The sequence below is a fragment of the Amia ocellicauda genome, chromosome 3, assembly GCF_036373705.1.
Source record: "Amia ocellicauda isolate fAmiCal2 chromosome 3, fAmiCal2.hap1, whole genome shotgun sequence".
NCBI classification, from domain to species: domain Eukaryota; kingdom Metazoa; phylum Chordata; class Actinopteri; order Amiiformes; family Amiidae; genus Amia; species Amia ocellicauda.
The window spans coordinates 52,750,237-52,762,610 of NC_089852.1; positions in this window are offsets into that span (position 1 = coordinate 52,750,237).

Here is a 12,374-nt window from a genome sequence, read left to right on the forward strand (position 1 = left end):
CCTGATATGCTCCCAAACTATACTTAAGGGCAATATCTGTCATTGGTGAAGAGTTTACAAGTGTATTTGACAGAAAACATTACAATTCATCAAACTTTAGTAACCAAGTCATTTCTGAGCTGAAACAACAAGAATATTGGTAAAATTGCATTTGTAAGCATATGTATAGCAGTTGGGCACATCTAACTTTACAGAATGAAGATATTGCAAAACCACCCAAAACATCCTTCCCTCAGCCTGATATGCTCCCAAACTATACTTAAGGGCAATCTCTGTCATTGGTGAAGAGTTTACAAGAGTATTTGCAAGAAAACATTACAATTCATCAAACTCTAGTAACCAAGTCATTTCTGAGCTGAAACAACAAGAATATAGGTAAAATTGCATTTGTAAGCATATGTAATGCAGTTGGGCACATCTAACTTTACAGAATGAAGATATTGCAAAACCACCCAAAACATCCTTCCCTTGGCCTGATATGCTCCCAAACTATACTTAAGGGCAATATCTGTCATTGGTGAAGAGTTTACAAGTGTATTTGTCAGAAAACATTACAATTCATCAAACTCTAGTAACCAAGTCATTTCTGAGCTGAAACAACAAGAATATAGGTAAAATTGCATTTGTAAGCATATGTATTGCAGTTGGGCACATCTAACTTTACAGAATGAAGATATTGCAAAACCACCCAAAACATCCTTCCCTTGGCCTGATATGCTCCCAAAATATACTTAAGGGCAATATCTGTCATTGGTGAAGAGTTTACAAGTGTATTTGACAGAAAACATTACAATTCATCAAACTTTAGTAACCAAGTCATTTCTGAGCTGAAACAACAAGAATATAGGTAAAATTGCATTTGTAAGCATATGTAATGCAGTTGGGCACATCTAACTTTACAGAATGAAGATATTGCAAAACCACCCAAAACATCCTTCCCTTGGCCTGATATGCTCCCAAACTATACTTAAGGGCAATATCTGTCATTGGTGAAGAGTTTACAAGTGTATTTGACAGAAAACATTACAATTCATCAAACTTTAGTAACCAAGTCATTTCTGAGCTGAAACAACAAGAATATAGGTAAAATTGCATTTGTAAGCATATGTAATGCAGTTGGGCACATCTAACTTTACAGAATGAAGATATTGCAAAACCACCCAAAACATCCTTCCCTTGGCCTGATATGCTCCCAAACTATACTTAAGGGCAATATCTGTCATTGGTGAAGAGTTTACAAGTGTATTTGACAGAAAACATTACAATTCATCAAACTTTAGTAACCAAGTCATTTCTGAGCTGAAACAACAAGAATATTGGTAAAATTGCATTTGTAAGCATATGTATAGCAGTTGGGCACATCTAACTTTACAGAATGAAGATATTGCAAAACCACCCAAAACATCCTTCCCTCAGCCTGATATGCTCCCAAACTATACTTAAGGGCAATCTCTGTCATTGGTGAAGAGTTTACAAGAGTATTTGCAAGAAAACATTACAATTCATCAAACTCTAGTAACAAAGTCATTTCTGAGCTGAAACAACAAGAATATAGGTAAAATTGCATTTGTAAGCATATGTAATGCAGTTGGGCACATCTAACTTTACAGAATGAAGATATTGCAAAACCACCCAAAACATCCTTCCCTTGGCCTGATATGCTCCCAAACTATACTTAAGGGCAATATCTGTCATTGGTGAAGAGTTTACAAGTGTATTTGTCAGAAAACATTACAATTCATCAAACTCTAGTAACCAAGTCATTTCTGAGCTGAAACAACAAGAATATAGGTAAAATTGCATTTGTAAGCATATGTATTGCAGTTGGGCACATCTAACTTTACAGAATGAAGATATTGCAAAACCACCCAAAACATCCTTCCCTTGGCCTGATATACTCCCAAACTATACTTAAGGGCAATATCTGTCATTGGTGAAGAGTTTACAAGTGTATTTGACAGAAAACATTACAATTCATCAAACTTTAGTAACCAAGTCATTTCTGAGCTGAAACAACAAGAATATAGGTAAAATTGCATTTGTAAGCATATGTAATGCAGTTGGGCACATCTAACTTTACAGAATGAAGATATTGCAAAACCACCCAAAACATCCTTCCCTTGGCCTGATATGCTCCCAAACTATACTTAAGGGCAATATCTGTCATTGGTGAAGAGTTTACAAGTGTATTTGACAGAAAACATTACAATTCATCAAACTTTAGTAACCAAGTCATTTCTGAGCTGAAACAACAAGAATATTGGTAAAATTGCATTTGTAAGCATATGTATTGCAGTTGGGCACATCTAACTTTACAGAATGAAGATATTGCAAAACCACCCAAAACATCCTTCCCTTGGCCTGATATGCTCCCAAACTATACTTAAGGGCAATATCTGTCATTGGTGAAGAGTTTACAAGTGTATTTGACAGAAAACATTACAATTCATCAAACTTTAGTAACCAAGTCATTTCTGAGCTGAAACAACAAGAATATAGGTAAAATTGCATTTGTAAGCATATGTAATGCAGTTGGGCACATCTAACTTTACAGAATGAAGATATTGCAAAACCACCCAAAACATCCTTCCCTTGGCCTGATATGCTCCCAAACTATACTTAAGGGCAATATCTGTCATTGGTGAAGAGTTTACAAGTGTATTTGACAGAAAACATTACAATTCATCAAACTTTAGTAACCAAGTCATTTCTGAGCTGAAACAACAAGAATATAGGTAAAATTGCATTTGTAAGCATATGTAATGCAGTTGGGCACATCTAACTTTACAGAATGAAGATATTGCAAAACCACCCAAAACATCCTTCCCTTGGCCTGATATGCTCCCAAACTATACTTAAGGGCAATATCTGTCATTGGTGAAGAGTTTACAAGTGTATTTGACAGAAAACATTACAATTCATCAAACTTTAGTAACCAATTCATTTCTGAGCTGAAACAACAAGAATATAGGTAAAATTGCATTTGTAAGCATATGTAATGCAGTTGGGCACATCTAACTTTACAGAATGAAGATATTGCAAAACCACCCAAAACATCCTTCCCTTGGCCTGATATGCTCCCAAACTATACTTAAGGGCAATATCTGTCATTGGTGAAGAGTTTACAAGTGTATTTGACAGAAAACATTACAATTCATCAAACTTCAGTAACCAAGTCATTTCTGAGCTGAAACAACAAGAATATAGGTAAAATTGCATTTGTAAGCATATGTAATGCAGTTGGGCACATCTAACTTTACAGAATGAAGATTTTGCAAAACCACCCAAAACATCCTTCCCTTGGCCTGATATGCTCCCAAACTATACTTAAGGGCAATATCTGTCATTGGTGAAGAGTTTACAAGTGTATTTGACAGAAAACATTACAATTCATCAAACTTCAGTAACCAAGTCATTTCTGAGCTGAAACAACAAGAATATAGGTAAAATTGCATTTGTAAGCATATGTAATGCAGTTGGGCACATCTAACTTTACAGAATGAAGATATTGCAAAACCACCCAAAACATCCTTCCCTTGGCCTGATATGCTCCCAAACTATACTTAAGGGCAATATCTGTCATTGGTGAAGAGTTTACAAGTGTATTTGACAGAAAACATTACAATTCATCAAACTTTAGTAACCAAGTCATTTCTGAGCTGAAACAACAAGAATATTGGTAAAATTGCATTTGTAAGCATATGTATTGCAGTTGGGCACATCTAACTTTACAGAATGAAGATATTGCAAAACCATCCTAAACAAGCTTCTCTTAGCCTGATATGCACCCACAATATACATAATGCTATTCAGTGTCATTGGTAAAGAGTTTTCATGTGTATTTGACAGAAAACATTACAATTCATCAAACTCTAGTAACCAAGTCATTTCTGAGCTGAAACAACAAGAATATAGGTAAAATTGCATTTGTAAGCATATGTAATGCAGTTGGGCACATCTAACTTTACAGAATGAAGATATTGCAAAACCACCCAAAACATCCTTCCCTTGGCCTGATATGCTCCCAAACTATACTTAAGGGCATTATCTGTCATTGGTGAAGAGTTTACAAGTGTATTTGACAGAAAACATTACAATTCATCAAACTCTAGTAACCAAGTCATTTCTGAGCTGAAACAACAAGAATATAGGTAAAATTGCATTTGTAAGCATATGTATTGCAGTTGGGCACATCTAACTTTACAGAATGAAGATATTGCAAAACCACCCAAAACATCCTTCCCTTGGCCTGATATGCTCCCAAACTATACTTAAGGGCAATATCTGTCATTGGTGAAGAGTTTACAAGTGTATTTGACAGAAAACATTACAATTCATCAAACTTTAGTAACCAAGTCATTTCTGAGCTGAAACAACAAGAATATAGGTAAAATTGCATTTGTAAGCATATGTAATGCAGTTGGGCACATCTAACTTTACAGAATGAAGATATTGCAAAACCACCCAAAACATCCTTCCCTTGGCCTGATATGCTCCCAAACTATACTTAAGGGCAATATCTGTCATTGGTGAAGAGTTTACAAGTGTATTTGACAGAAAACATTACAATTCATCAAACTCTAGTAACCAAGTCATTTCTGAGCTGAAACAACAAGAATATAGGTAAAATTGCATTTGTAAGCATATGTAATGCAGTTGGGCACATCTAACTTTACAGAATGAAGATATTGCAAAACCACCCAAAACATCCTTCCCTTGGCCTGATATGCTCCCAAACTATACTTAAGGGCAATATCTGTCATTGGTGAAGAGTTTACAAGTGTATTTGACAGAAAACATTACAATTCATCAAACTTTAGTAACCAAGTCATTTCTGAGCTGAAACAACAAGAATATAGGTAAAATTGCATTTGTAAGCATATGTATTGCAGTTGGGCACATCTAACTTTACAGAATGAAGATATTGCAAAACCACCCAAAACATCCTTCCCTTGGCCTGATATGCTCCCAAACTATACTTAAGGGCAATATCTGTCATTGGTGAAGAGTTTACAAGTGTATTTGACAGAAAACATTACAATTCATCAAACTTTAGTAACCAAGTCATTTCTGAGCTGAAACAACAAGAATATAGGTAAAATTGCATTTGTAAGCATATGTAATGCAGTTGGGCACATCTAACTTTACAGAATGAAGATATTGCAAAACCACCCAAAACATCCTTCCCTTGGCCTGATATGCTCCCAAAATATACTTAAGGGCAATATCTGTCATTGGTGAAGAGTTTACAAGTGTATTTGACAGAAAACATTACAATTCATCAAACTTTAGTAACCAAGTCATTTCTGAGCTGAAACAACAAGATTATTGGTAAAATTGCATTTGTAAGCATATGTATTGCAGTTGGGCACATCTAACTTTACAGAATGAAGATATTGCAAAACCATCCTAAACAAGCTTCTCTTAGCCTGATATGCACCCACAATATACATAATGCTATTCAGTGTCATTGGTAAAGAGTTTTCATGTGTATTTGACAGAAAACATTACAATTCATCAAACTCTAGTAACCAAGTCATTTCTGAGCTGAAACAACAAGAATATAGGTAAAATTGCATTTGTAAGCATATGTATTGCAGTTGGGCACATCTAACTTTACAGAATGAAGATATTGCAAAACCACCCAAAACATCCTTCCCTTGGCCTGATATGCTCCCAAACTATACTTAAGGGCAATATCTGTCATTGGTGAAGAGTTTACAAGTGTATTTGACAGAAAACATTACAATTCATCAAACTTTAGTAACCAAGTTATTTCTGAGCTGAAACAACAAGAATATAGGTAAAATTGCATTTGTAAGCATATGTAATGCAGTTGGGCACATCTAACTTTACAGAATGAAGATATTGCAAAACCACCCAAAACATCCTTCCCTTGGCCTGATATGCTCCCAAACTATACTTAAGGGCAATATCTGTCATTGGTGAAGAGTTTACAAGTGTATTTGACAGAAAACATTACAATTCATCAAACTTTAGTAACCAAGTCATTTCTGAGCTGAAACAACAAGAATATTGGTAAAATTGCATTTGTAAGCATATGTATTGCAGTTGGGCACATCTAACTTTACAGAATGAAGATATTGCAAAACCATCCAAAACATCCTTCCCTTGGCCTGATATGCTCCCAAACTATACTTAAGGGCAATATCTGTCATTGGTGAAGAGTTTACAAGTGTATTTGACAGAAAACATTACAATTCATCAAACTTTAGTAACCAAGTCATTTCTGAGCTGAAACAACAAGAATATAGGTAAAATTGCATTTGTAAGCATATGTAATGCAGTTGGGCACATCTAACTTTACAGAATGAAGATATTGCAAAACCACCCAAAACATCCTTCCCTTGGCCTGATATGCTCCCAAACTATACTTAAGGGCAATATCTGTCATTGGTGAAGAGTTTACAAGTGTATTTGACAGAAAACATTACAATTCATCAAACTTTAGTAACCAAGTCATTTCTGAGCTGAAACAACAAGAATATTGGTAAAATTGCATTTGTAAGCATATGTATTGCAGTTGGGCACATCTAACTTTACAGAATGAAGATATTGCAAAACCATCCTAAACAAGCTTCTCTTAGCCTGATATGCACCCAAACTATACTTAAGGGCAATATCTGTCATTGGTGAAGAGTTTACAAGTGTATTTGACAGAAAACATTACAATTCATCAAACTTTAGTAACCAAGTCATTTCTGAGCTGAAACAACAAGAATATAGGTAAAATTGCATTTGTAAGCATATGTAATGCAGTTGGGCACATCTAACTTTACAGAATGAAGATATTGCAAAACCACCCAAAACATCCTTCCCTTGGCCTGATATGCTCCCAAACTATACTTAAGGGCAATATCTGTCATTGGTGAAGAGTTTACAAGTGTATTTGACAGAAAACATTACAATTCATCAAACTTTAGTAACCAAGTCATTTCTGAGCTGAAACAACAAGAATATTGGTAAAATTGCATTTGTAAGCATATGTATTGCAGTTGGGCACATCTAACTTTACAGAATGAAGATATTGCAAAACCATCCTAAACAAGCTTCTCTTAGCCTGATATGCACCCACAATATACATAATGCTATTCAGTGTCATTAGTAAAGAGTTTTCATGTGTATTTGACAGAAAACATTACAATTCATCAAACTCTAGTAACCAAATCATTTCTGAGCTGAAACAACAAGAATATAGGTATAATTGCATTTGTAAGCATATGTATTGCAGTTGGGCACATCTAACTTTACAGAATGAAGATATTGCAAAACCACCCAAAACATCCTTCCCTTGGCCTGATATGCTCCCAAACTATACTTAAGGGCAATATCTGTCATTGGTGAAGAGTTTACAAGTGTATTTGACAGAAAACATTACAATTCATCAAACTTTAGTAACCAAGTCATTTCTGAGCTGAAACAACAAGAATATTGGTAAAATTGCATTTGTAAGCATATGTATTGCAGTTGGGCACATCTAACTTTACAGAATGAAGATTTTGCAAAACCATCCAAAACATCCTTCCCTTGGCCTGATATGCTCCCAAACTATACTTAAGGGCAATATCTGTCATTGGTGAAGAGTTTACAAGTGTATTTGACAGAAAACATTACAATTCATCAAACTTTAGTAACCAAGTCATTTCTGAGCTGAAACAACAAGAATATAGGTAAAATTGCATTTGTAAGCATATGTAATGCAGTTGGGCACATCTAACTTTACAGAATGAAGATATTGCAAAACAACCCAAAACATCCTTCCCTTGGCCTGATATGCTCCCAAACTATACTTAAGGGCAATATCTGTCATTGGTGAAGAGTTTACAAGTGTATTTGACAGAAAACATTACAATTCATCAAACTTTAGTAACCAAGTCATTTCTGAGCTGAAACAACAAGAATATAGGTAAAATTGCATTTGTAAGCATATGTATTGCAGTTGGGCACATCTAACTTTACAGAATGAAGATATTGCAAAACCATCCTAAACAAGCTTCTCTTAGCCTGATATGCACCCACAATATACATAATGCTATTCAGTGTCATTGGTAAAGAGTTTTCATGTGTATTTGACAGAAAACATTACAATTCATCAAACTCTAGTAACCAAGTCATTTCTGAGCTGAAACAACAGGAATATAGGTAAAATTGCATTTGTAAGCATATGTAATGCAGTTGGGCACATCTAACTTTATAGAATGAAGATATTGCAAAACCACCCAAAACATCCTTCCCTTGGCCTGATATGCTCCCAAACTATACTTAAGGGCAATATCTGTCATTGGTGAAGAGTTTACAAGTGTATTTGACAGAAAACATTACAATTCATCAAACTCTAGTAACCAAATCATTTCTGAGCTGAAACAACAAGAATATAGGTAAAATTGCATTTGTAAGCATATGTATTGCAGTTGGGCACATCTAACTTTACAGAATGAAGATATTGCAAAACCACCCAAAACATCCTTCCCTTGGCCTGATAAGCTCCCAAACTATTCTTAAGGGCAATATCTGTCATTGGTGAAGAGTTTACAAGTGTATTTGACAGAAAACATTACAATTCATCAAACTTTAGTAACCAAGTTATTTCTGAGCTGAAACAACAAGAATATAGGTAAAATTGCATTTGTAAGCATATGTAATGCAGTTGGGCACATCTAACTTTACAGAATGAAGATATTGCAAAACCATCCTAAACAAGCTTCTCTTAGCCTGATATGCACCCACAATATACATAATGCTATTCAGTGTCATTGGTAAAGAGTTTTCATGTGTATTTGACAGAAAACATTACAATTCATCAAACTTTAGTAACCAAGTCATTTCTGAGCTGAAACAACAAGAATATTGGTAAAATTGCATTTGTAAGCATATGTATTGCAGTTGGGCACATCTAACTTTACAGAATGAAGATATTGCAAAACCATCCAAAACATCCTTCCCTTGGCCTGATATGCTCCCAAACTATACTTAAGGGCAATATCTGTCATTGGTGAAGAGTTTACAAGTGTATTTGACAGAAAACATTACAATTCATCAAACTTTAGTAACCAAGTCATTTCTGAGCTGAAACAACAAGAATATAGGTAAAATTGCATTTGTAAGCATATGTAATGCAGTTGGGCACATCTAACTTTACAGAATGAAGATATTGCAAAACCACCCAAAACATCCTTCCCTTGGCCTGATATGCTCCCAAACTATACTTAAGGGCAATATCTGTCATTGGTGAAGAGTTTACAAGTGTATTTGACAGAAAACATTACAATTCATCAAACTTTAGTAACCAAGTCATTTCTGAGCTGAAACAACAAGAATATTGGTAAAATTGCATTTGTAAGCATATGTATTGCAGTTGGGCACATCTAACTTTACAGAATGAAGATATTGCAAAACCATCCTAAACAAGCTTCTCTTAGCCTGATATGCACCCAAACTATACTTAAGGGCAATATCTGTCATTGGTGAAGAGTTTACAAGTGTATTTGACAGAAAACATTACAATTCATCAAACTTTAGTAACCAAGTCATTTCTGAGCTGAAACAACAAGAATATAGGTAAAATTGCATTTGTAAGCATATGTAATGCAGTTGGGCACATCTAACTTTACAGAATGAAGATATTGCAAAACCACCCAAAACATCCTTCCCTTGGCCTGATATGCTCCCAAACTATACTTAAGGGCAATATCTGTCATTGGTGAAGAGTTTACAAGTGTATTTGACAGAAAACATTACAATTCATCAAACTTTAGTAACCAAGTCATTTCTGAGCTGAAACAACAAGAATATTGGTAAAATTGCATTTGTAAGTATATGTATTGCAGTTGGGCACATCTAACTTTACAGAATGAAGATATTGCAAAACCATCCTAAACAAGCTTCTCTTAGCCTGATATGCACCCACAATATACATCATGCTATTCAGTGTCATTAGTAAAGAGTTTTCATGTGTATTTGACTGAAAACATTACAATTCATCAAACTCTAGTAACCAAGTCATTTCTGAGCTGAAACAACAAGAATATAGGTAAAATTGCATTTGTAAGCATATGTATTGCAGTTGGGCACATCTAACTTTACAGAATGAAGATATTGCAAAACCACCCAAAACATCCTTCCCTTGGCCTGATATGCTCCCAAACTATACTTAAGGGCAATATCTGTCATTGGTGAAGAGTTAACAAGTGTATTTGACAGAAAACATTACAATTCATCAAACTTTAGTAACCAAGTTATTTCTGAGCTGAAACAACAAGAATATAGGTAAAATTGCATTTGTAAGCATATGTAATGCAGTTGGGCACATCTAACTTTACAGAATGAAGATATTGCAAAACCACCCAAAACATCCTTCCCTTGGCCTGATATGCTCCCAAACTATACTTAAGGGCAATATCTGTCATTGGTGAAGAGTTTACAAGTGTATTTGACAGAAAACATTACAATTCATCAAACTTTAGTAACCAAGTCATTTCTGAGCTGAAACAACAAGAATATTGGTAAAATTGCATTTGTAAGCATATGTATTGCAGTTGGGCACATCTAACTTTACAGAATGAAGATATTGCAAAACCATCCAAAACATCCTTCCCTTGGCCTGATATGCTCCCAAACTATACTTAAGGGCAATATCTGTCATTGGTGAAGAGTTTACAAGTGTATTTGACAGAAAACATTACAATTCATCAAACTTTAGTAACCAAGTCATTTCTGAGCTGAAACAACAAGAATATAGGTAAAATTGCATTTGTAAGCATATGTAATGCAGTTGGGCACATCTAACTTTACAGAATGAAGATATTGCAAAACCACCCAAAACATCCTTCCCTTGGCCTGATATGCTCCCAAACTATACTTAAGGGCAATATCTGTCATTGATGAAGAGTTTACAAGTGTATTTGACAGAAAACATTACAATTCATCAAACTTTAGTAACCAAGTCATTTCTGAGCTGAAACAACAAGAATATTGGTAAAATTGCATTTGTAAGCATATGTATTGCAGTTGGGCACATCTAACTTTACAGAATGAAGATATTGCAAAACCATCCTAAACAAGCTTCTCTTAGCCTGATATGCACCCAAACTATACTTAAGGGCAATATCTGTCATTGGTGAAGAGTTTACAAGTGTATTTGACAGAAAACATTACAATTCATCAAACTTTAGTAACCAAGTCATTTCTGAGCTGAAACAACAAGAATATAGGTAAAATTGCATTTGTAAGCATATGTAATGCAGTTGGGCACATCTAACTTTACAGAATGAAGATATTGCAAAACCACCCAAAACATCCTTCCCTTGGCCTGATATGCTCCCAAACTATACTTAAGGGCAATATCTGTCATTGGTGAAGAGTTTACAAGTGTATTTGACAGAAAACATTACAATTCATCAAACTTTAGTAACCAAGTCATTTCTGAGCTGAAACAACAAGAATATTGGTAAAATTGCATTTGTAAGTATATGTATTGCAGTTGGGCACATCTAACTTTACAGAATGAAGATATTGCAAAACCATCCTAAACAAGCTTCTCTTAGCCTGATATGCACCCACAATATACATAATGCTATTCAGTGTCATTAGTAAAGAGTTTTCATGTGTATTTGACAGAAAACATTACAATTCATCAAACTCTAGTAACCAAGTCATTTCTGAGCTGAAACAACAAGAATATAGGTAAAATTGCATTTGTAAGCATATGTATTGCAGTTGGGCACATCTAACTTTACAGAATGAAGATATTGCAAAACCACCCAAAACATCCTTCCCTTGGCCTGATATGCTCCCAAACTATACTTAAGGGCAATATCTGTCATTGGTGAAGAGTTTACAAGTGTATTTGACAGAAAACATTACAATTCATCAAACTTTAGTAACCAAGTTATTTCTGAGCTGAAACAACAAGAATATAGGTAAAATTGCATTTGTAAGCATATGTAATGCAGTTGGGCACATCTAACTTTACAGAATGAAGATATTGCAAAACCACCCAAAACATCCTTCCCTTGGCCTGATATGCTCCCAAACTATACTTAAGGGCAATATCTGTCATTGGTGAAGAGTTTACAAGTGTATTTGACAGAAAACATTACAATTCATCAAACTTTAGTAACCAAGTCATTTCTGAGCTGAAACATCAAGAATATTGGTAAAATTGCATTTGTAAGCATATGTATTGCAGTTGGGCACATCTAACTTTACAGAATGAAGATATTGCAAAACCATCCAAAACATCCTTCCCTTGGCCTGATATGCTCCCAAACTATACTTAAGGGCAATATCTGTCATTGGTGAAGAGTTTACAAGTGTATTTGACAGAAAACATTACAATTCATCAAACTTTAGTA